This window comes from Sarcophilus harrisii, chromosome 3 (assembly GCF_902635505.1).
Source record: "Sarcophilus harrisii chromosome 3, mSarHar1.11, whole genome shotgun sequence".
Taxonomy (NCBI): Eukaryota; Metazoa; Chordata; class Mammalia; order Dasyuromorphia; family Dasyuridae; genus Sarcophilus; species Sarcophilus harrisii.
In genome coordinates this window covers 231,398,030-231,419,496 of record NC_045428.1, presented here as the reverse complement: position 1 = coordinate 231,419,496, position 21,467 = coordinate 231,398,030, and the positions used below count along the sequence as shown (strand labels likewise).

Here is a 21,467-nt window from a genome sequence, read left to right as displayed (position 1 = left end):
AAATCTAGAGCTGGAAGAGACAATGTGTCTAACCTTTTTATTTTAGAGATGAAGAAACTGAAGTCCAGGGAAGTTAAAGTACCCAAGATCACAGGTGGGAGTTAACCCACACAAGCTTTTCACTATGCCACTTTCAACTTCTCTTGGTGAGTTCCCTCTGCATCCACATTGGTCACTTTGGACCTTACGTTTTTAATCTGGGATTGATAAAACTTTGATGGGCAATAATAATTACATTTTTATTTTTATTAACCTCTAATTTATTGTTTTTATTTAATATTGTCTTCAATTATGAATGTAGGCAACAAACCACAGTAAAATTAAGCTTCACTAGACAGTCAAAGGGATTGAGAACACAACAAAAGTTAAGAATTCCTGCTTTAGATAACTGTCCTTTTTCTTTTTAATGGGAATTGTTTTGAGTCTTCAGAATTTCCTTGAGATATTTTCTATTCATCCTGGCCTACCTTACCCTTTGGAATTTTGGACAAAGCGGCCTTCTTATGGTTCCTCTGAATTTTTTTGACATCTACTCACCCTAATCTACAATGTACATCTGACTTTTCCCAACTTTCCTGTCTTACATCGCAAAATCTAGGAGGGAATGTTAAGTTCTCTTTTGTCAGCAACCATTAGTGGAATGAATTTTAAAAGATGACCCTTATTATATGAAGCTGAAGGTCAATAGTGCTAATTATTGCATTTCCTAATCTTGCCTAATATTATTAGTGGAAAAGCAGAAGAAACCTAAACATGTTCATTTTCTGAAAAGCAATACATTAAAGTACTTAAAATTAAGATACTAATTATTTATATTTATTTAAAATTGCTGTGATTACATTATATAAAAAAACTTACATCTATAAGCATTATTTCTGAAAAAAATATTAATATATTTTTACTGCTGTTACATACATAACTGTTTAAGCATTAACACAAGTAAAATTAAGTTTTAATGGAAAAACTGCCTCCAAGTAAATTCCTTCCCCTCAAAAAAAAAAAAAAAAAAAAAAAAAAAGAAAAGAACTTAACTGATTAATTTTAACTCTAACTTCTTCTGAGTACCTGGGTGTTGAATTAATGGCCAAGGCCAAAGTTACATTAAAAAACAACAATAATTGTCTAGGGCAATCTGCAGCCCCTGATATGTAGAGAGGGCAAAATCATCTTATTCAAAGGCAATCCCTCACCTCCATCTTTCCTGCCCTGATTAAGTACCAGATTGTGGATAGGAGATATCACAAAATTGAAATTATGAACTTAATAAGAAGGTGTAAGGAATTTCCTTACATAATAATATGATATATTTCATTGTTTTTATAGACTTCAGACCTTTAAAAATTTTTTTTTTCTCTTAAAAAGATATCTACATTATTTCCATCTGTAGACATTCAATTTTTTTAACAGGCTCTAACAATTCCAGATATAATACTTACTTGTTTCAAGGATCTTTGATTTCCTGTGATTTCACCACACTGATAGAGATCATAAACCCATCAATAGTTACAGGAGCTAAAAATTTCACGGCCCCGTGACCAACTTCTTCAAGAGCCTTTCCAAACATACCCCAATTATATAACCTACCAATAATTGTATTGGAATATAGAATATAATTCACCTAGGTGAACTTGGGGAGTTACCTGAGCGCCTTTAAGAATGCAAGGGTAGACCATTTTCTGCTGAGACTATAGAATAAGACCTTAGGATAATGTTTTTATGAACCCAACAAAACAAGCCCCTATCTTTAGGACTAAGTACTTTTGATACATCCTCTATCTGTGGTGTAAACTTCTCCTTAGGCCCATCAAGCTCAGAATGAAATCATCAATAGTCTTTGGCTCAGATATCCCACATTTCCAGAGGGAGCAGGGGAAGCGCTTATTAAGAGCCTGCTGTGGGGGGAATGTGTTCAACGTTTTACGGAAATTCTCATTTGATTCTCCAGGGAATAAAATTATAAACTCTAGGGATTTAAACAAAAGATATGACTCTTCCTTGGCTGGAGAAAAGCTGCTTTTTCCGGTATTTTGGGCTACTTGGACTGAGAGAGGAGTTTTACGCCAGTAGCTCTGGGCTAAGGGGATACAGGGGATTTTTGTGGTTAGAGGTCTATATACGCGGAGGAGGGCTCTCTGTAATCCGGCCCGGAGTACGTCGAGAGGACCCGGAGCAAGGAGGCAGTCTCAGACTAGGGCGGGCTAAGCAGCGGCGGCAGAACAGAAAGGTGAAATGGAGAGCTGGGGCTCGGGGAGGGGGAAGGTAACTGGTTAACAACCTCCGTAATCACCTTAGGGATTGGCCGCATGCTGGTTATTTCCGAGGTTCTCTCCCACGCCCCCATAGCCTGACCCCGCAGAGGACTGCGTTATAGGTGAGAGGCGGTGACACAATTACCCATTAACTCTAGCTTAGAACGCGAACACGCGCTCTTTACATGACGGCGTTTCAACTGCTCTACGCAAAGAACATGCGCTGACATCTGAACGCTGTCGCATTCATTTAAACAAGGTGGAGGAGATGAGGGAATGTTAGTTAAGGGCCTTCATTTAAAAAAAAAAAAAAAATGTATAAACTTAGGGAACAGAGCATGCGCAGTAAGGACACTGAGGTTAATAGTACAGAGCGTGCGCAGCACAGAGACACAAGCGCCTGCCGGAGGACAACGGGCATGCGCAGCGCGACCCAGAACAGGACGCACGCGCACTGAGGGACCGCAAACCTCTGGTGGAGGGGTGGGGGGGAAAGAGGAGAGAGATCACCTCAGAGTTACGTCAGGAAAGGCCGTGTTTTACTGGGAGGCTAATGCCGACTACAGACCCCAGAAGTTTTCAAAGAGCGAGAGATTTGGCGGTTACTCACCGACCCTTAGCTCGGTGTCGGACCACAGGCCTAGGTCCGCTGACGCTTAGCTCGCGGGCGCCGCCGCCGCTGTGATTCCATCCATCTTGAATTTGACGTCATCCCACACCAGGGATGAGGTCATCGCAGGCAGAGCTCGTCACGTGCGCAGCGTTCCCATTGGCTGCCTTACGCCCGGAGGGGAGGGAGGGAGCTGTGGCTAAGGCTGGCTTGGCTCGCTGCCTTAGGATTTGAGGGACTGGGGGACGGGGAAGGAGGAGGGGAAGAGAGTAAGGGGGACAGGACACGCAAAGTAGGTACGTGCTCGAGTTTCTTAAACTTGAGGAAAGAGGAGAGAAAGAGTGAGTGCTGAAGTCAGTAGCTGGAATATGATGCTGGTAGCTGGTTACAAGTGATCCCGAACCAGGGACTCCCCAGCTGCTTTTTGCAGGATTTTGGCCGGTGTATGTTTCCCTCTCACCCTTTCCCCGACAGCTTCCGCCCCTAAACCTCTTTTTAAAGCGAAAAAATGCCGCAATCCCCTTTTGGAGGATTGGAATTACTTTTGCTTTTTCGATGAGCCGCTGGGCCCACTGGATGATGTATTGGTTATTGTGTCAGAGCATCAACACGTGGGTTCAAATTCTACCCGACACTTTTAAACTGGATAGAAGAGTCGTATGATCAGTCACCCGAGCTTAGTTTTTTCATTTGTTTAAAAAAAAAAAAAGGGTGGGGGGTGGGGCAGGGGTTGGAACTGTATTATTAGGTGGCCTTTGTGGTCCCTTCCAACATTATGTCTGTGATCCTAGTGGAGTGAAAAAGCTGCTCCTAGAGGTCTTCTCCCTTGTCCCACACCAAAAATAGTGAAGCCTCTCAGGCTGTTTAAAAGAAGAAACTGAGAAATTTGAGCTTTGAAAATAGTTTCAAGCATCCTAAATCCGCATAATATGCAGATGCACTCTCTGAATCACTGACTAAGGTACAGTTTCCATACCCCCATGAAGGGTGGATTGCGGAAGGGGGAGAGAAGGAAAGGTTTCCAATTCTTGTTAGACTGCATCACTTGACAACTTTCTAGGTTACCTTCTACGCCTTAAAAGCATTATAGGAATATTTTCGATTTTGCTTAAGCACTAGAATGAAACTAACTTGAATCGATAGTTAATCAAAAAGTAATTATTAAACAACTTATGCTGAAATTTCGCAGATAAGGAAAACTCTCTTTACCAGTGCAAGTAAAGCATACTTTCGATTAATAACTGTGGAGAGTTAGCATTAGAACACCGAGAGTTAAATGATTTGCTCTAGTTTACAACACATAGCCATTGTTTACAAACACAAGAATTGAAACAATTCCTATTGTCAAGGGGGAGACAACTAGGATACAAATAGTAATTATGACAATCCGATTTCATATAGTGCTTTAAGATTTGCAAAACTCACTTATGAAAATCTTATTTTCTTCTTGGTACAACCCTGGAAAGTAAGTACTGTTATCCCCATTTTCCAGATGAGGAATCGTAAAATAATTGGAAAAAAGTAAGGGAGAAGGTGAAAGGATAAATAAGGCCCCATCTGTCAGTTGGTACTTGAACTGAGAACTGAAAAAATTGAGGGATTCAGAGAGGCCAAGGTGAGGAAGGTGCTTTGGAGGCAAGGGGCGGATACAGTCCTTGGGAACTGAAAGATATGAGAAACAAGTGAGCGCTTTGGTAAGCTGGGGTGGGGGTGGGGGTGAAGAAGAGAAGAATATACAATAGGTTGGGACAGACTAGGCATTTTTTATTGTGTTTGAAAGTAGAAAAAAGAAAGAACATTGACAATTATTGAGAAGGGAAGTAATGCAGTCAGATCTGTGCTTAAGGAAAATCACTTTGGTAGCAATATTGAAGATAAACTGAATTGAAGGGACTTCAAGTAAGGAGTCCACTTAGGAGGCATAGCAATAGTCTGGGTTAGAGGTGAGACCATTTCCCTTTAAAAAACAACTTGTTCTTCCTGTAAGTATTTCTCAGAGTGAAAATATTACAATTTTAATGATCCGCATGCTCTTCTTGAAAATTAGCAAATGAAAACAAAGCACTTTGTTGACATCATGGAAATATATTCATAGTTCTAATCTACTTGCTGAATGTACAAATGGCTAAGAAATTAAGGATATGCTACAAAGTTATTTTGTTAATATTCTATGCTGGCTATATTTCTGCCTAGCCAATACAATTAAATACTACTTTTTAAAAAACTGAATTAATTTTTAAATTCATTTTTTCAATTAAAAGAGATCCATTTTCTTTCCCATTTACTTTTCCTTTCCCCCTCTAATTGGAAAGAAAAGAGAAGTAAAACCCTTAAAACAAATATGCAAAATAAAGTACAACTAATTTCTCTGAATTTGAAGTGTGTACCCTACCCCATAACCTCTCTGTCAAAAAGTAGGTACCAGATTTCATCATAGATCTTGGTCATTGCACTGATCATCGATATTATATGAATTATTTTCCTGATTTTGCTTACTTAATCTTCATTAGTTCATATAGTTTTTGCCAAATTTCTCAATCTATCACCTTCCTCATTTTTTAGCTCAATAATATTCACTTTATTTACATATATTTTCTTCAGCCAGTCCCCAGTTAATGAGCATCTCCTTAGTTTCTATTTCTTTGCCACAATAAAAAGAATTGCTAAAAATATTTTATACATATATACAAACACATACACATAGATCCTTTTGCTCTCTTTTTAAAAAATCTTTTCACAATATAGACTTAGTAAAGCTATCACTGGATCAAAGGGTGTGCAGGTTAGCAAATTTAGGAGTGCAGTTCCAAAATTCTTTCCTGAATGATTTGAACAATATACACCTTCACCAACAATAAATGATATAGGATTTAGGCATTTTCTTTTACTCCCAAATTAATATTAATCATTTTTTTGGGTTAAAACAATTGATTTTTTTAGATTTTTATACAAAGAATTCTTGTTAAATGTTTTGCATTAAATTCACTGAATCATAGTTATTGCTAATTAAGATAATTTCAGCTTTTTATAATAAATGTTCATGAGAATAAGTAAGATTTTGCATAAGAACAAATATCACAGATTTTTACTCTTCTACCCTTCATATCATCATTTGACATCAAATAAGATTTAGCATGTTATGGAATATTATTGTTCTTTAAGAAACGACCAGCAGAACGATTTCAGAGAGACCTGGAAAGACTTACATGAATTGATGCTAAGAGAAATGAGCAGAATTAGAAGATCATTATACACGGCAACAACAAGACTATACAATGATCAATTCTGATAGACGTAGGTCTCTTTAACAAAGAGATGATTCAAACCAAATCCAATTGTTGCCTGATGAAGAGAGCCATCTGCACCCAAAGAGGGATCTGTGTGAACTGAGTGTGAATCACAATCCTCTCTTTTGTTCTTAGCTTGTATTTTGTTTTCTTTCCCAGTTTTTTTTTCTTGATCAGATTTTTCTTGTGCAGCAAGATAACAGTATAAATATGTATACATGTGTTGCATTTAACATATATTTTAACATATTTAACATGTATTGGACTACCTGCCATCTAGGGGAAGGGGTGGGAGGAGGGGATAATTTGGAACAGAAGGCTTTGCTAGGGTCAATGTTGAAAAATTACCCATACATGTGTTTTGTAAATAAAAAGCTTTAATAAAAAAAAGATATAGGAAAAAAAAATGAGATTCAGGAAGTTCATTTGTGCACCATTTATTTGATTTGAGAATTGTCCCAAAGTCCTACTTCTCATATGTTAGATTCTAAGGATTGGATTATATATTTCTGAAAGATTTTAAATTTTCTTCTGATAGGCAGTAATCTAATAAATTGTGACTTCCTACTTTTCTACCAGATAAGTATTCTATAAGAAGTATATTAGAATCAAATGTATCTTTTCCTAATTTAAAAGTATTATTATTTTTGATTTAAAAAAAAGAAAAGATTTTCTAATTGAGAGCAATTAAAGTCAAATTAAAGTAAATAAACTAGTATTCAGATTATTTATTGTATATAAGTACTTAAGTTAGTTGCCTGTCTGAGTTTCTGAAGTTTCGCTTGTATTTTTCCTGCCGATTTATCAGGATTCCTCTGACAGATAACAAACTAATATGAACTGGAGCCCTTAATTTCCTAATAGATCAACATCTTAGGGCAACTCTTAGAATTAAGAATGTAGCTTTCTTCTTGATATAGTTCTATGCCTTAATTTGAAAAAGAATAATCTTATCATTTTAGAGCAATATAAACCAAACAAGAATAAATTAGAAACTGTGTTTTCAGGGAATTTACATATATCGATTCCTAAAGAATAATCAGAATTTTTCTTTCAGAATCCGCTTATAAAAAACAATGTAATGTGAGTGAAATGGTCTAATCCCTAATGGAATAAAATCCTAGAAGAACAGCAATAAATTAGATATCATTTTAGTTGAATTATTTCATTATCTTAAAATGTAAGGGATCTTTAAATGGGCTGGCACAGTGCAACAGAGGTTTGAGTGGCTCAGAAGTAATTCCTTTGGCTAGGGACTGCCCCATGGCGGGATCCCGACCATATCAAGATAGCTTCTTAACGAGAGAAGGGTCCCTAACTGATTGGCTGTGTGTGTGACTTCACAGACCCTTTTTAAGCCCACTGCAAGCAATAGGTCACTCTCTTTATCCTGGGTTAGCTGAGCCAAGTGGATGGATAGCCAACAGAATTAAGGACTTGATAGTGAACACGTGGGTCTTCAGACCAGGTGTTCACTAGGGAATCAACAAGTCAGGGCATTATGTGAGCATGTATAAAGGCTTTAAGTTTGCACGTGGCTGTTCTTGAGCACACTATTAGTTATTAAACTACAATTCAAGAAATTGTAGCCAGAGATCTCTGAAGGCCTCAGAGGAGGTGAGCTAGGTAGAATTAGTTGGCACTGCAAAGGTCAGTGGCAAGAGATACCCTGAAACCCCGGGAATTAAGAGAAACTGGCAATGTAAAATATCAAGGTTAAGTAATAAAACAATATTTTACATTTAACTGAAATTGAGCTGCCCTATCTCTTGTTCTAGCAATGTCACCTCTAGTCAGACTAGATCCTCTCAATCTGGGCTTTGCAACTAGATCCCTTCTTTTGCTTGAATTTGGGCCTCCACACCATTTCTCTGCTGGCTTCACATTGTATCACCTCTCTTGAAACTGTCACCTTCCTACTGGTAAATTGGACTGTGTGCCAAGGGCTTCACCTCTGGTAGGCCCATTCTTCCACTCATTTTTAGGCCTATTCTTCACTCTGCTGCCTCTACCAGCATTACTTTCCCACTGTTAACCTGAATTCTGCCTTGGGATCCTTGTCTCCAATAGTAGAATTTTATCTTTTTCAAGTCTCTAGGGCTATTTTGGCCATACTACTTCTAATTAGACTTATTTCCTCACTGAAAATCTGAACTTTGCCCTGGGTCTCTCAATGCTACACTGGCTTTTACTGTATTTTGGCAGAGTATAGATCTCTATTCTACTTCTTTACTATTCAAACTTTTGAACTTTTTTTGACCATCACCTCCCTATCTGAAATTTGGTCTGTCACATTACTTCCGTCAGTTCTGATTAGGATAGCAGTTGAGACCGCTACACTGGTAATCTGAATTCTACATCTAGTTCCCACAGGTCTTATATGTCACTTTTTGCCTCATCTTAATATGGCATATATTTTACTTTACCTACTACCTTCACTCAGACTATCATATGCCCCACTAGTAGGTAAATCTAAACTCTAACCCAGGAGTCTTTTTGGTCTAATATGTCAGTTTTTGCCTTACCAAAATTCTATTTCATTTACTGGCCCCTCCAGTCAAGCTGCTTCTATTCATATCATCAGATCTCTATTAGATTCTTAAGTTCCAATAAGTCAGCTTTTCCTTTATCTGGAGGTCAGGTCTACACTCTACTTTCTGACTTTCTCTAGCCATTCTATCTCCTATTACATCATCATCTTCTCATCTTGTTGAGATTCAGGTCACCATTTCTTTCAGCATTATATTTATCCATGCTACCTCTATTTGGACCATTATTTCCTCACTGTTAACTTTAACTCTGCTTCTCAGTTCCTCATTTTTGATTAGTTTGATTTTGTTTTATCTTGCTAGAGTCAAATCCTAGTCATTTCTGGCCTTATCTGATCAACCATCCTCTATTCAACTGGTTAACTGGATTCTGTTCCTGGGTTCCTTAGTCTGATAGATCAGCTTTTGCTTTATCTTGTTGGAGTTCAGGCCTACAATTCACTTCTGGACTCTCCTCAACCATTTCATCTCTACTTGAATTCAACAGTTGCTTGGAATTTAACTTGGCACCCTTATTTCTGACCAGTTTCTGTTATCTTTCCAGTTTGCCCTTATCTTTCCATACCTCCTTATCTTTTCTATATCCCTCTAGCCATATCTTTACCAACTCTTTGCTTTTTGTAAACTAGATTCCACCCCTATGTTGCTCAGTTCTTTCAATTTTTTCTAACTTGTTGGAGTCCAGTACACCAAATCACTTCCAGCAGAATCAAGCCATAATATCTCTACTCAGATCATTACCTCTCCAGTTTTTCCCTAATCTGGCTGATAACTAGCCATTCACAATTTCTGCTTTGGCAAAAACCCTGAGGGTCTTCCCCTCTCAGGTTTATTTATTTAGATTTTTTTTCCCCACTAGGTAGGAGGAGATTCTTTGCCTCAACTTCTACTTAGGTTAAATGATTGAATAGGTACAGCCTTAGTTGAACAGATCTGGAAGACCTTAGCTTAAAAAAGGCCAAGGTCTCCAATTTCATCCAGAGCCATCTCCAGTCATCTTGATCTCTATCTTGCCACTGGACCCAAATGGGTCTGGAGAGTAAAAGTAAGGCAGGTGACCTTGCACAGTCCTCCCTTAAATCTGAAGTAAATTTCCTTTTCTGGTGAAATTCAGTCCTCCCTTAAATGTTGTGAGGATAAAATATTTGTTTAAAAAAAAAAAAAAGTACTTAGCACACACTGTCTGACATATAGTAGGCAGCTTAATAAAGTGAGGCAGCTAAATAGTTCATAAATAGAGTATTGGGCCTGGAGTTGGAAAGATCTTTGTTCAAATCAGGCTCACACATGTATTAGCTATGTGAACCTGGGAAAATCATTTAACTTCTATTTTCCTGAATCCATCAGAGAAGGAAATAGCAAACCACTCTAGTATCTTTGCCAAGGGTCACAAAGATCCAGATACAATTTAACAACTTAAATCATTGCAACAAAAGTAGCTTAACAAATCCTTGTTTTTCTACTCCTATGGGTCTTTCATTTCTAATTGATCAGTTTTTGCCATACATCTCAATGCCCAGGCTTCCTCTGCATTGCCTACTTGCTCCAGGTTTAACATCTAAACTCAGACCATAATATCTCCTTTGTCTCTGGTTTTTTTACTTTTTCTAGACCTAGGACTCAAGCCTCTTCTTTTCTGGTTCACTTTATTCAATTCACTAAATATTAAGAGGCTGCTATTAGCCTGAGGATACAAATTTTTAAGACAGTCCTTACACTCAAGGAGTTTATAATCTGGTGGGGGAAGACAATATACAAAAAGAAGCTGGAAAGTCCAGATGAGGAGAAGAGGAACAAGAAAGAAGATACAAGAGGCATCTTGTTCATTTTTCAGGTGCAAAGTGGAATGAACCTGCAAATCCAGGTCCAATCTTCCATAAATATCGAAAACTTTGGATGGAGTTTACTCCATCTGCCTTCTGAGACTTCCAATCAGAGAAGAAAAGAGACTAAGGGAATTACTGAGTATACAAGGTTGAGTTAAATTGCTTACTGAGATTTCTAATCATCAGTTCTTCCTGGGAGGGGAATTTTGTTCCATGGAGTTGACTAGAGATGCAGATGGAAAATGGATTGAGCTACCTGAAGTTAGCTCAACCATGCCACTTGTATTTGTACACCTCACTGGTTACTTGGAATCATCCCTCAGACTTTTAGTTGTGATAGGTTACCTTTTTAGCTTCATATGCTGTACGCCCAGATCTTCATACATATACATTTTATAATATTCATGGTGCCAAATATATTGTACTGTCAACTCTCAGTCATTTGGATTCTGCCATTGGTTCAAGCTGCAACAGCTTTGCCACTTTAGTCTGTATTATTGCCCACCCAGCTGGTAACTTGAACTTACCCAGTGTGTCTCTTTGCTCTTATAAGTCAGCTTTTGCCCTATCTTGCCACTATCTAAATTCTACTTGTGTCTGCTTCAGCCATGCTGCTTCTGAGAGGATGTGGTAACTTGGAATCCAATCTACTCCTTCGCCTTTTGACAGGTCAGCTTTTGTCTTATCTTGCTAGGACAGTCACTTCAAGCTTCATTCACCCTTTTCTCCTCTATTTGGATCCTTATCTACTTAGAAACTGAACTTCATTTACAAGGCTCTTCAGCTTTGATAGATTAGTTTTTGCCTGGCATATGTACTGTTAATATTTCATGACACAGTATTAAAGTGTTATCAAAGCTTTCTGTAGAACTCAGCAGGTTGAGGAGTAAGCCCAGGATGAACTGCTACTGCCCACTGCTTTCTCAGTTGCAAGCTTCTCTAGGAGTGGTGTTACAACCAATGTTCTTTAGAGGGAGAGAAAAATCCTTTATTCAGCGATTTGCATGAGAAGCAGGTATACTCATAAATGTCTCAACTGCTTATTTAACAAATAAGTTTAAATTGAGTTCAATTATTAAATTGCTCCCTAATAAGTTGGTACATGCTTCAAGTGTATACAAGAATTTGGCCTTGTCCTTTTTACTTTCCCATTATATTTCTATTGCTACCCAAAAGTTTTTTCCCTTACCTCCAGAGACTTTTAAATTCTTTTCACTTAAATTCATTCCTTTTGGCCATAGAGCCAAGGATGATCTCTCTCAGCTCCTGTATCAACAAGAAAAACAATTTCTTCCCTAGAATCTACAATCTTCAAGATAACAAGGGATTCCTAATTGGGCTTAAGAAGGAAGAACCCTAGAATGATCTGTTCTTCCTCCTCATCAAAGATCATTGAGGATGCTATCTGCTCTTTCCTTTTAAGTTCATGGCATTCTCTCTTAAAATGTCTCAACTTTTCACAAGGAAAATATTCATTCTTACCCAAATACTTCCTTTTTTTGCTTCAACTTTCTTTGTTCCTCTGTTTCCAGGTTTTTGATAGCTTGAATTAGACCTTCTTTGTCCTTTCCTCATCCTCTCACCCCTCCTCCCCCCACCCCATCCATTCTAAGGAATTCCTACCTGTACCATAAGTCTAGATTTTTGCTTCTGCTTCTCATCCTCTCTCTTTACATACACTTTCTGTGCTTCCCTCAAAAACTCTCTAGTGGCCAGGTGTTCCATTTATCCATTTTCTAGAGTTTCTTATGTCCAGCCAAGAATTGTTTACAAAATTGAGATCCAATCGTGAATACTTTCTCATATTTTCCCTCATTCTTTCTAAGAATTCAGACGGAGTTTCATTCTTGTTCTGAGTAATATCAAAGGCCCTGTTCAGATTTAGCTATTTTTGTACTGATTCCTTAATCCCTTCTATAATTAATTCTCTCAGATCTTGCATATGGGTTCAATGGATCATATTGTTATGATCCCATCCAGCATCTACATTAAGGTATGTAACTTCCGCAGGCAAGATGCCCTGGACAGGAGGATGCCTTCTCTCCTACTCTTCCATAGCTACTCTCCTGATCATACCCTCTCTTTCCTAGTGAAGACAACATTAAGAATGGACATTAACTCATACCAAGTGTAAATATTTGGACTCAAAAATTGGTCTAATTGTTCTGATAGTCCCAGCAGATCCTCTATCAGGGGTTTCATTTCCTTCTTAAATGTTTATACCTTGGTGGAACTACGGGGTGCATTTACATATTCTAGTCCTCCTTTAGCCCCCTCCCCCCTTCCACCATAGGAACCTCATAAAGAAGGTACATGAGGACAGGAGTAGAAAGTAAGGGAAAATTTTCTAAGTCTTTTTTTACATTGAACCAATTCTTTCCTTAATCTAGTGTGGGGTTCTCTGTCCTCCTCCTAAAATGCCTCTAGTGCCCTGGGTGCTGTTGCTGTCACAGAGAGTAGTGGAGGTACAGCAAGAGGTTGAAGAATGGGAGGAAGAAGTCAATAAAGAGGAGGTAAATTTGAAAGAAGTTCCACTTATTTCTTTCCTCCTATTTTTCTCCCTCTTTTTCCTTTTGTGGTGATACAAAGAGGGGAAATAACTTGTCTTCTTTACATGGCCATTTACTTAAAAGATACTCACCACCACCAAACTTCCCACTTCACAGGCTGCATAATCTTCTTCTTCTTTCCTGGAACTTTATCATTTACACATAAATTGGCAAAATCCAATCTATATCTGCTCTAAATTTTGGCCAAAACACTGATGATTTAAGTGGTTCCTTTGGCCACTTATAATAACAATATTTATTTATTTATTTATTTATTTTATTTAATAGCCTTTTATTTACAGGATATATACATGGGTAACTTTACAGCATTAACAATTGCCAAACCTCTTGTTCCAATTTTTCACCTCTTACCCCCCCACCCCCTCCCCTAAATGGCAGGATGACCAGTAGATGTTAAATATGTTAAAATATAACTTAGATACACAATAAGTATACATGACCAAAACATTATTTTGCTGTACAAAAAGAATCAGACTCTGAATTATTGTACAATTAGTTTGTGAAGGAAATCAAAAATGCAGGTGTGCATAAATATAGGGATTGGGAATTCAATGTAATGGTTTTTAGTCATCTCCCAGAATTCTTTTTCTGGGCATAGCTGGTTCAGTTCATTACTGCTCCATTAGAAATGATTTGGTTGATCTCGTTGCTGAGGATGGCCTGATCCATCAGAACTGGTCATCATCTAGTATTGTTGTTGAAGTATATAATGATCTCCTGGTCCTGCTCATTTCACTCAGCATCAGTTTGTGTAAGTCTCTCCAGGCCTTTCTGAAATCATCCTTAATAACAATATTTAATCATTGTCCTTTTATCCTTTCCCTGGGTAGCTCCACTACTCCAGTTAGCTAACATCTTTTCAGTGGACTGTACTGAGAGATTTCAGGGAGGGAATCCTGATCCTTTGCAGGTACCTTTGTCTTAGAGGTTTCCCCTCCTATACTAAAAGCTCTTCCCTTTCGGGCCCTCCCCTTAGGGCCCTTAACTAGGCTGGTCTAGTCTAGGATAGGATCCTGACTATCAAGGACTACTTATTGCCACAATTTTTGTACTTTGTTTGATATAGTGATTTGTGTGGTCCTCCAGCCGACTTCCTCTTCCCTAAATTTGTTCAGTGGGTATGCTTGACCAATATCGATGTTTCAGATCCCATGTGCAGCCCTGGAAGACTCAGAGAAGAGAGTTGCCAAAAAGGTTGATGGGAATGCTCTTCCTCTACTTACCTCTCAGGTAGCTATCTGGGGGTCTCAGAGGATCCTGGATGAGCCCCCAAGTTGTTATCAAAAGACTCCGTAAAAGTCAGCAATATTGAGGAGTAAATCTGAGATGAGCTGCCACTGCCCATTGCCTCCTTAGCTGCAAAGCAGGTTCAGGAGTAGTATTACAACCAGTGCTTTTTAGAGTGACAGCAATTCTCATGAGAAGTAGGTGTATATTTCAGAGTCTGATTCTTTTTGTACAGCAAAATAACGTTTTGGTCATGTATACTTATTGTGTATCTAATTTATATTTTAATGTACTTAACATCTACTGGTCATTCTGCCATCTGGGGGAGGAGGTGGGGGGGTAAGAGGTGAAAAATTGGAACAAGAGGTTTGGCAATTGTTAATGCTGTAAAGTTACCCATGCATATATCCCGTAAATAAAAGGCTATTAAATAAAATTAAAAAAAAACAAACAAAAAAAAAAAAAAAGAGAGAGAGAGAGAGAGAAGTAGGTGTACTCAAAGATGAGACACACTGAGTACTTCAAAGAAGCAAACTTTATACTGATTGCTCAGTTCCTTACCCCTTCCTCAGATTTACAGTCAGGGTTGGTTACAATTGGTAGGATTTACTATCTGAATAGCAATTAGGTTGGATTACAATCAAAGTTACAATTGGTTGGATTCAGTATCTGAATAGCAATTAAGTTGGATTATAATCCCTTCAAAAAGTCATGCCATGTCACTGATCATAATTGGTTTGGATCAATTTAACCAAAATTGAAAAAAATCTACAGATCACCTTCAGAAAAAGAAAAACCCCAAACCAAAAACACTATGCCACAAACTTCAAGACACAACAACAGTTCCACTGAAAAATAACACATTATTCAAGTGACCAGAAGAAATATCTTCAAATATATAAAAAAAGGAATAGTATATTCTAAAGAGCAAAGATCAAAATGCAGCCCAAAGTGACCTAGCCTGAAAATCTGAACAAAAGAACATGGAGTGAGAGAAAATGTTGCAAAACATTCCAAAAAAGAAAACCAGATCTGAAGAAATTTTTTTTTCCACAGACATTCTCAGACAATATAAATATGAGATAGCAAATTGAAATTTATTTTGAAATGTATATAAGGTGATAAAGATAAAAGCAGAAATCAAACAAAGATGATGGTAGAGGGAAAAGACCTGAAACCCACATGTGAATCAGTGTGGGGTTTTGTTTATTTAGTTTTGTTTTTGTGGGATTAAAAAGGTAACTAGGTGGTACAGTGGATATAGCACATTGGATTTGGAATTGGGAAAATTTTTAATTCTCAGATGAAATCTGACTTCAGACACTTATTAGCTATGGGACCTTGGGCAAGTCAGTTAACCCTGCCTCAATTCTTTATCTATAAAATAAACTGGAGAAGGAAATGGCAAACCACTTCAGTATCTTTGCCAAGGAAACCCCACATGGAGTCAGGAAGAATTAGATATGACTTAAAAATGACTGAATAACAGCAACAAAATTACAGAAAAGGAGCACATACCAAAAGTCGGAGGAGGAGGAAGAAGAGGAGAATATTAATGTATCCTAATCAAGTTAATAGCTAACAATGAGAGGAAAATAATTCCTGTTGTCTCTCAGGAAAAAGAAAGTGTATAGGAGAATGAATGAGGAAGCAAGGGAGGGATTGAAACTAAAACTAAAAAAAATTTTATTTCCATGATGGGAGAAGGGACCACTGATAAATTCTTCATTGGGGAAGAGATATAAAGGTAGATAATTAAAATAATTATTATCTGCAGGACCTAGAGAGATCACTAATTCAGCTTCAGAAGAAAAGGACTCAGGGCTCATGAGAACAGTTAACACCCAGAAGAGTGCTGGAGCCTAGACCTAGAAAAAATTTTAAAACAAATAGGGGAAAATGATCAACAGGAGGGCAAAAGTAATAACTAAATAATCAAGGACACAGGAAAAATTCTAATATGGTATAGGATCTTCTTTATCACCTGTAGGAATTTGTATTTCTGAGTGAGGCATTACAGATTAAAGGGGGTCAGAGGACAAGATCTAGAAGACAATAACAAAAATTTTAGAAAAGAGAACTCAAAATAAGTGTAGACAAAGCTTTAATTCTATGACAAGGAATAAAAGATGGACTTTTTTTCAGTTGTGTCCAACTCTTTGTGATCTCACATGGAGTTTTCTTGGCAAAATATTACCATTTCCTTCTCAGCTCATTTTACAGGTGAGGAAACTGAAGCAAATAAGGTTAAGTAACTTACCTAGGATCTCACAACTAATAATTGTCTAAGGCCGGATTTGACCTTAGGAGGATGAATCTTCCTTACTTCAAGTCCCAGAACTCTGTCCACTGCACCACCTAGTTGATGGACTAAGTATAAAAGCCATAAATGAAAGGATACAAGTCCAGGACAGAAAGAAAGAGAAAATAAAGAAAGAAATAAGTCCTTTTCAGAAAAAAGGTAGAAAAATGAAATTATAATGAACAAAATAACAGAAGAGGAGTTCTGTTTACTTAACTGAAGCAGTGAAGATTTAATTGCATAAAATCAAGAAAGAAAAAGAGACTAACAAGCAAAACTTCAAAACTGAGGAAGGGACAAATTACAGGTTTGTAGTGATGGTGGTGTGGGGTTTCAGGTTGAGGGGAAACAGTGCAATAGGAATTGAGTTGCCTTAAGAAAAATGACTAAAGAGATGTATTCTTTTTTTTTTTTTTTTTTTTTTTTTAAGAAGCAAAGGGAGGAACAAGAATACTGTTTTGGGAAAAAAAAAACAGCAGAAAAATGGAGGAAAATTATGAACTTGATTCAATATGTCAATAGATTAAATAAGCAAAAGGAAAAAAGTGAAAGATTTAATAAAATAAAACTTCCCAATATTTTGCTCATAAGAGATTTTTTAAAAAAGGCATATACAGAATAAACATGTGATACCAAGGGAAATTTTTACTCTATAACAAGAAATTTAAAACGCTGTAGTAATAAAGATATTAATCAAGACAATAACTTCTCCAGAATCCTACAATATGTTATTTACAGGAAACACACTTAAAGCAGGGTGATACACACAGAGTTAAGGTAAAAGACTGGAGCAGAATCTACTATGATTCAGGTGAAGTAAAAAAAAACAGGGTAGCCATCCTGATCTCAGATCAAGCAGAAGCAAAAATTGATCTAATTAAAATAGATAAGGAAGGAGACTATATCCTGCTAAAGGGTACTATAGAATGAAGCAATAGCAATACCAAACATATATGCACCAAGTGGCATAGCATCTAAATTCCTAAAGGAGAAGTTAAGAGAGCTGCAAGAAGAAATAGACAGCAAAACTATAATAGGGGGAGATACCCTTGCACTCTCAGAACTAGAATCAAGCCACAAAATAAATAAGAAAGAGGTAAATAGAATACTCGAAAAGTTAGGTATGATAGCTCTTTGGAGAAAACTGAATGGAGACAGAAAGGAGTACACTTTCTTCTTGGCAGTTCATGGAACCGATACAAAAATTGACCTCAAATTCAAATGCAGAAAGGCAGAAATAGTAAAAGCATCCTTTTCAAATCACAATGCAATAAAAACTACATTCAATAAAAAGCCAGGGGAAAAATAGACCAAAAGGTAATTGGAAACTAAATAATCTCATCCTAAAGAATGAATGGGTAAAACAGCAAATCATAGATATAATTAATAATTTCACCCAATAGAATGACAATAATGAGACAACACACCAAAATTTGTGGGATGCAGCCAAAGCGGTAATAAGGGTAAATTTTATATCTCTAGAGGCTTACTTGCATAAAATACAGAAAGAGAAGTTCATTCAATGAATTAGGCTTACAACTAAAAAACCTAGAAAAAGAGCAAATTAAACCTCCCCCCAATCAAATGCTAAACTTGAAATTCTAAAAATAAAAGGAGAGATTAATAAAATTGAAAGTAAAAAAAAACCTATTGAATTAATAAATAAAACTAAAAGTTGGTTTTATGAAAAAACCAACAAAATAGATAAACCTTTGGTAAATCTGATTAGAAAAAAGAAAGAGGAAAATCAAATTGTTAGTCTTAAAAATGAAAAGGGAGAACTTTGCACTAATGAAGAGGAAATTAGAGCAATAATTTAGGAGTTACTTTGCCCAACTCTATGCCAGTAAATTTGATAACCTAAGTGAAATGGATGAATACCTTAAAAAATATAGGCTGCCCAGATTAACAGAGGAGAAAGTAAATTGCTTAAACAGTTCCATTTTAGAAAAAGAAACAGAACAAGCTATTAATCAATTCCCTAAGAAAAAATCACCAGGATCTGATGGATTTACATGTGAATTTTACCAAACATTTAAAGTACAATGAACTCCAATGCTATATAAACAATTTGAAAAAATAGGGAATGAAGGAGTCCTTTCAAATTCCATTTATGACACAGACATGGTACTGATACCTAAACCAGGTAGGACGAAAACAGAGAAAGAAAATTATAGACCAATTTCCCTAATGAATATTGATGCAAAAATCTTAAATAAAATATTAGCAAAAAGATTACAGAAAATCATTCCCAGGATAATCCACCATGGCCAAGTAGGATTTATACCAGGAATGCAGGGCTGCTTCAATATTAGGAAAACTATTAACATAATTGACTATATCAATAACAAAATTAACAAAAACCATATGATCATCTCAATAGATGCAGAAAAAGTATTTGATAAAATCCAATACCCATTCCTATTAAAAAGACTAGAGAGTATAGGAATAAATGAACTTTCCCTTAAAATAGTCAGTAGCATCTATTTAAAACCATCAGTAAATATCATATGTAATGCGGATAAATTGGAACCTTTCCCAGTAAGATCAGGAGTGAAACAAGGCTGCCCACTATCACCATTACTATTCAGTGTTGTACTAGTAATGCTAGCTTTGACAATAAGAGATAAAAAAGAGATTAAAGGAATTAGAGTAGGTAATGAGGAAACCAAATTATCACTCTTTGCAGATGATATGATGGTATATTTAAAGAACCCCAGAGAATCTACTAAAAGGCTATTAGCAATAATCCACAATTTTAGCAAAGTTGCAGCATGCAAAATAAATCCACGTATATCATTAGCATTTTTATACATCACTAACAAAATCCAACAGCAAGAGATACAAAGAGAAATTCCATTTAAAATAACTATTGAGGGTATAAAATATTTGGGAATCTATCTGCCAAGGGAAAGTCAGGAACTATATGAGCAAAACTACAAAACACTTTTCACACAAATAAAAGTTAGATCTAAACAAACAGAAAAATATTAAATGCTTTTGGATAGGTTAAGCGAATATAATAAAAGATGACAATACTACCTAAACTAATCTATTTATTTAGTACTATACCAATCAAACTCCCAAGAAACTATTTTACTAACCTAGGAAAAATAACAACAAAATTCATCTGGAAGAACAAAAAGTCAAGAATTTCTTTTTAAATTTTTTTTTATTATAGCTTTTTATTTACAAGATATGTGCATGGATAATTTTTTAGCGTTGACAATTGCAAAACCTTTTGTTCCAATTTTTCCCCTCCTTCTCCCCACCCCCTCCCCCAGATAGCAGGTTGACCAATACATGTTATATATGTTAAAGTATATGTTAAACACAATATATGTATACATGTCCATACAGTTATTTTGCTGTACAAAAAGAATCGGACTTTGAAATAGTGTACAATTAACCTGTGAAAGAAATAAAAATGCAGGCGGACAAAAATAGAGGGATTGGGAATTCTATGTAATGGTTCATTGTTAGAATCCTAATGTTAACTCGATTTGAAACAAGATGATAACTCAAGGGAGATGTTAGAATCCTAATGTTAACTCAATGGAATTGATGCAATGCTTATTAGTTCACACCTTAGAGCAAATCCTTACAAGGTAATAAGTCGCTAATACTGATAGAAACAATGCTTGTGTTTGCACCTTTAGAGAGCTCATATAATCAAGAAGTATTTAAGTACTCATTGGAATTCACAAGTATGGGAGATTCACAAAGTTAACTTTGTAACTTTGTGAATTCACACCTCCCTTAATCCCTGCCTCCAGAAGGTAGAGTCAAGCTTTGGGAGATCATATATATAGAAGCTCTTAGAGCTTCAAGTTAGTTACTTCGGAACATTGCCAGGGATTGGAGAGGAGCACTCTTGAAGGAAGCCCACAAGCCCACAAGCCCACTCTCAGAGGTGGAGTCAGATTCATTCCAACTTTCACCTTGGTGCTGGCTGGAGACATTTAGAGTTGAGCTAGAGGAGTCACATCCATTCCATCTGGCTGGAGGCTGAAGAAAGCAGAGGCAAAGGACAACTGCAAGAGCTCTTGGAACTAAGCAGAAACATAGGCCTCTAAGAAAGCTACCTGGGCCCAAAGAAGGAGAAAATAAACATTTGCATTTTATCAGCTGGCTGTATTTGGAGTGATTATTACTTTCAACTGAAACTAAGACTGCCTCCAGAAAACCTCCCCAAGAAACCTGCTCCCAGAGAGAATCATCATATATTTTAAAGAGGAAAAACACCACATTTTGGATAATCCCACTCTCTCAGAGGAGGAGTTAACCTTTGGGAGATCATATATAAGTGTACAGAGGCTCAGTCAGAAGTTCAGCTGAAAAGATTGACAAGGGAACATCAGTTCAGTTGAGGAGAATCACTCTCTCGGAGGCACAACCAGATTCAGCACTCTGGGAGATTGAGAGCCAGAAGCCCTCTCTCAGAGGCAAGAGAGATTCATTCCATCTTCCACCTTTGTGCTGGCTGGAGGCTGAAGAAAGCAGAGGCAAAGGACAACTGCAAGAGCTCTTGGAACCAGGCAGAAAGATAGGCCTCTAAGAAAAACTAACCGGGCTATTTTGAAGGAAGCAATAAAAGATCTGAACTTTTAACACCTGGATGCATTTGGGTAATTATTACTTTTAACTGAAACTAAGGCTGCCTCCAGAAAATTCCCCAAGAAACCTGCTCCCACAGAGAACGATCATATATTTTAAAGAAGAAAAACACCACAGTTCATAGTCATCTCCCAGAGTTCTTTCGCTGAGTGTAGCTGGTTCAGTTCATTACTGCTCTATTGGAACTGATTTGGTTCATCTCATTGCTGGAGATGGCCATGTCCATCAGA

General features: G+C 36.9%; 1 protein-coding gene across 5 annotated transcripts in view; it reads right to left on the bottom strand.

Annotated features, from left to right (window-relative positions):
- The window catches only part of ZBTB21 (zinc finger and BTB domain containing 21), a 59,880-nt gene extending 56,880 nt beyond the window's left edge, over positions 1-3,000 (bottom strand). For 2 of the 5 annotated variants that reach the window (XM_031959180.1, XM_031959183.1), the window contains exon 1: positions 2,860-3,000. The gene's annotated coding sequence lies outside the window, so the exon portion shown is untranslated. Of the gene's footprint in view, positions 1-1,436; positions 1,476-2,287; positions 2,813-2,859 lie in introns of those variants that run through there. The other 3 variants (XM_031959181.1, XM_031959182.1, XM_031959179.1) reach the window with 3 other exon arrangements.
- Positions 3,001-21,467: the final 18,467 nt, after the last annotated feature.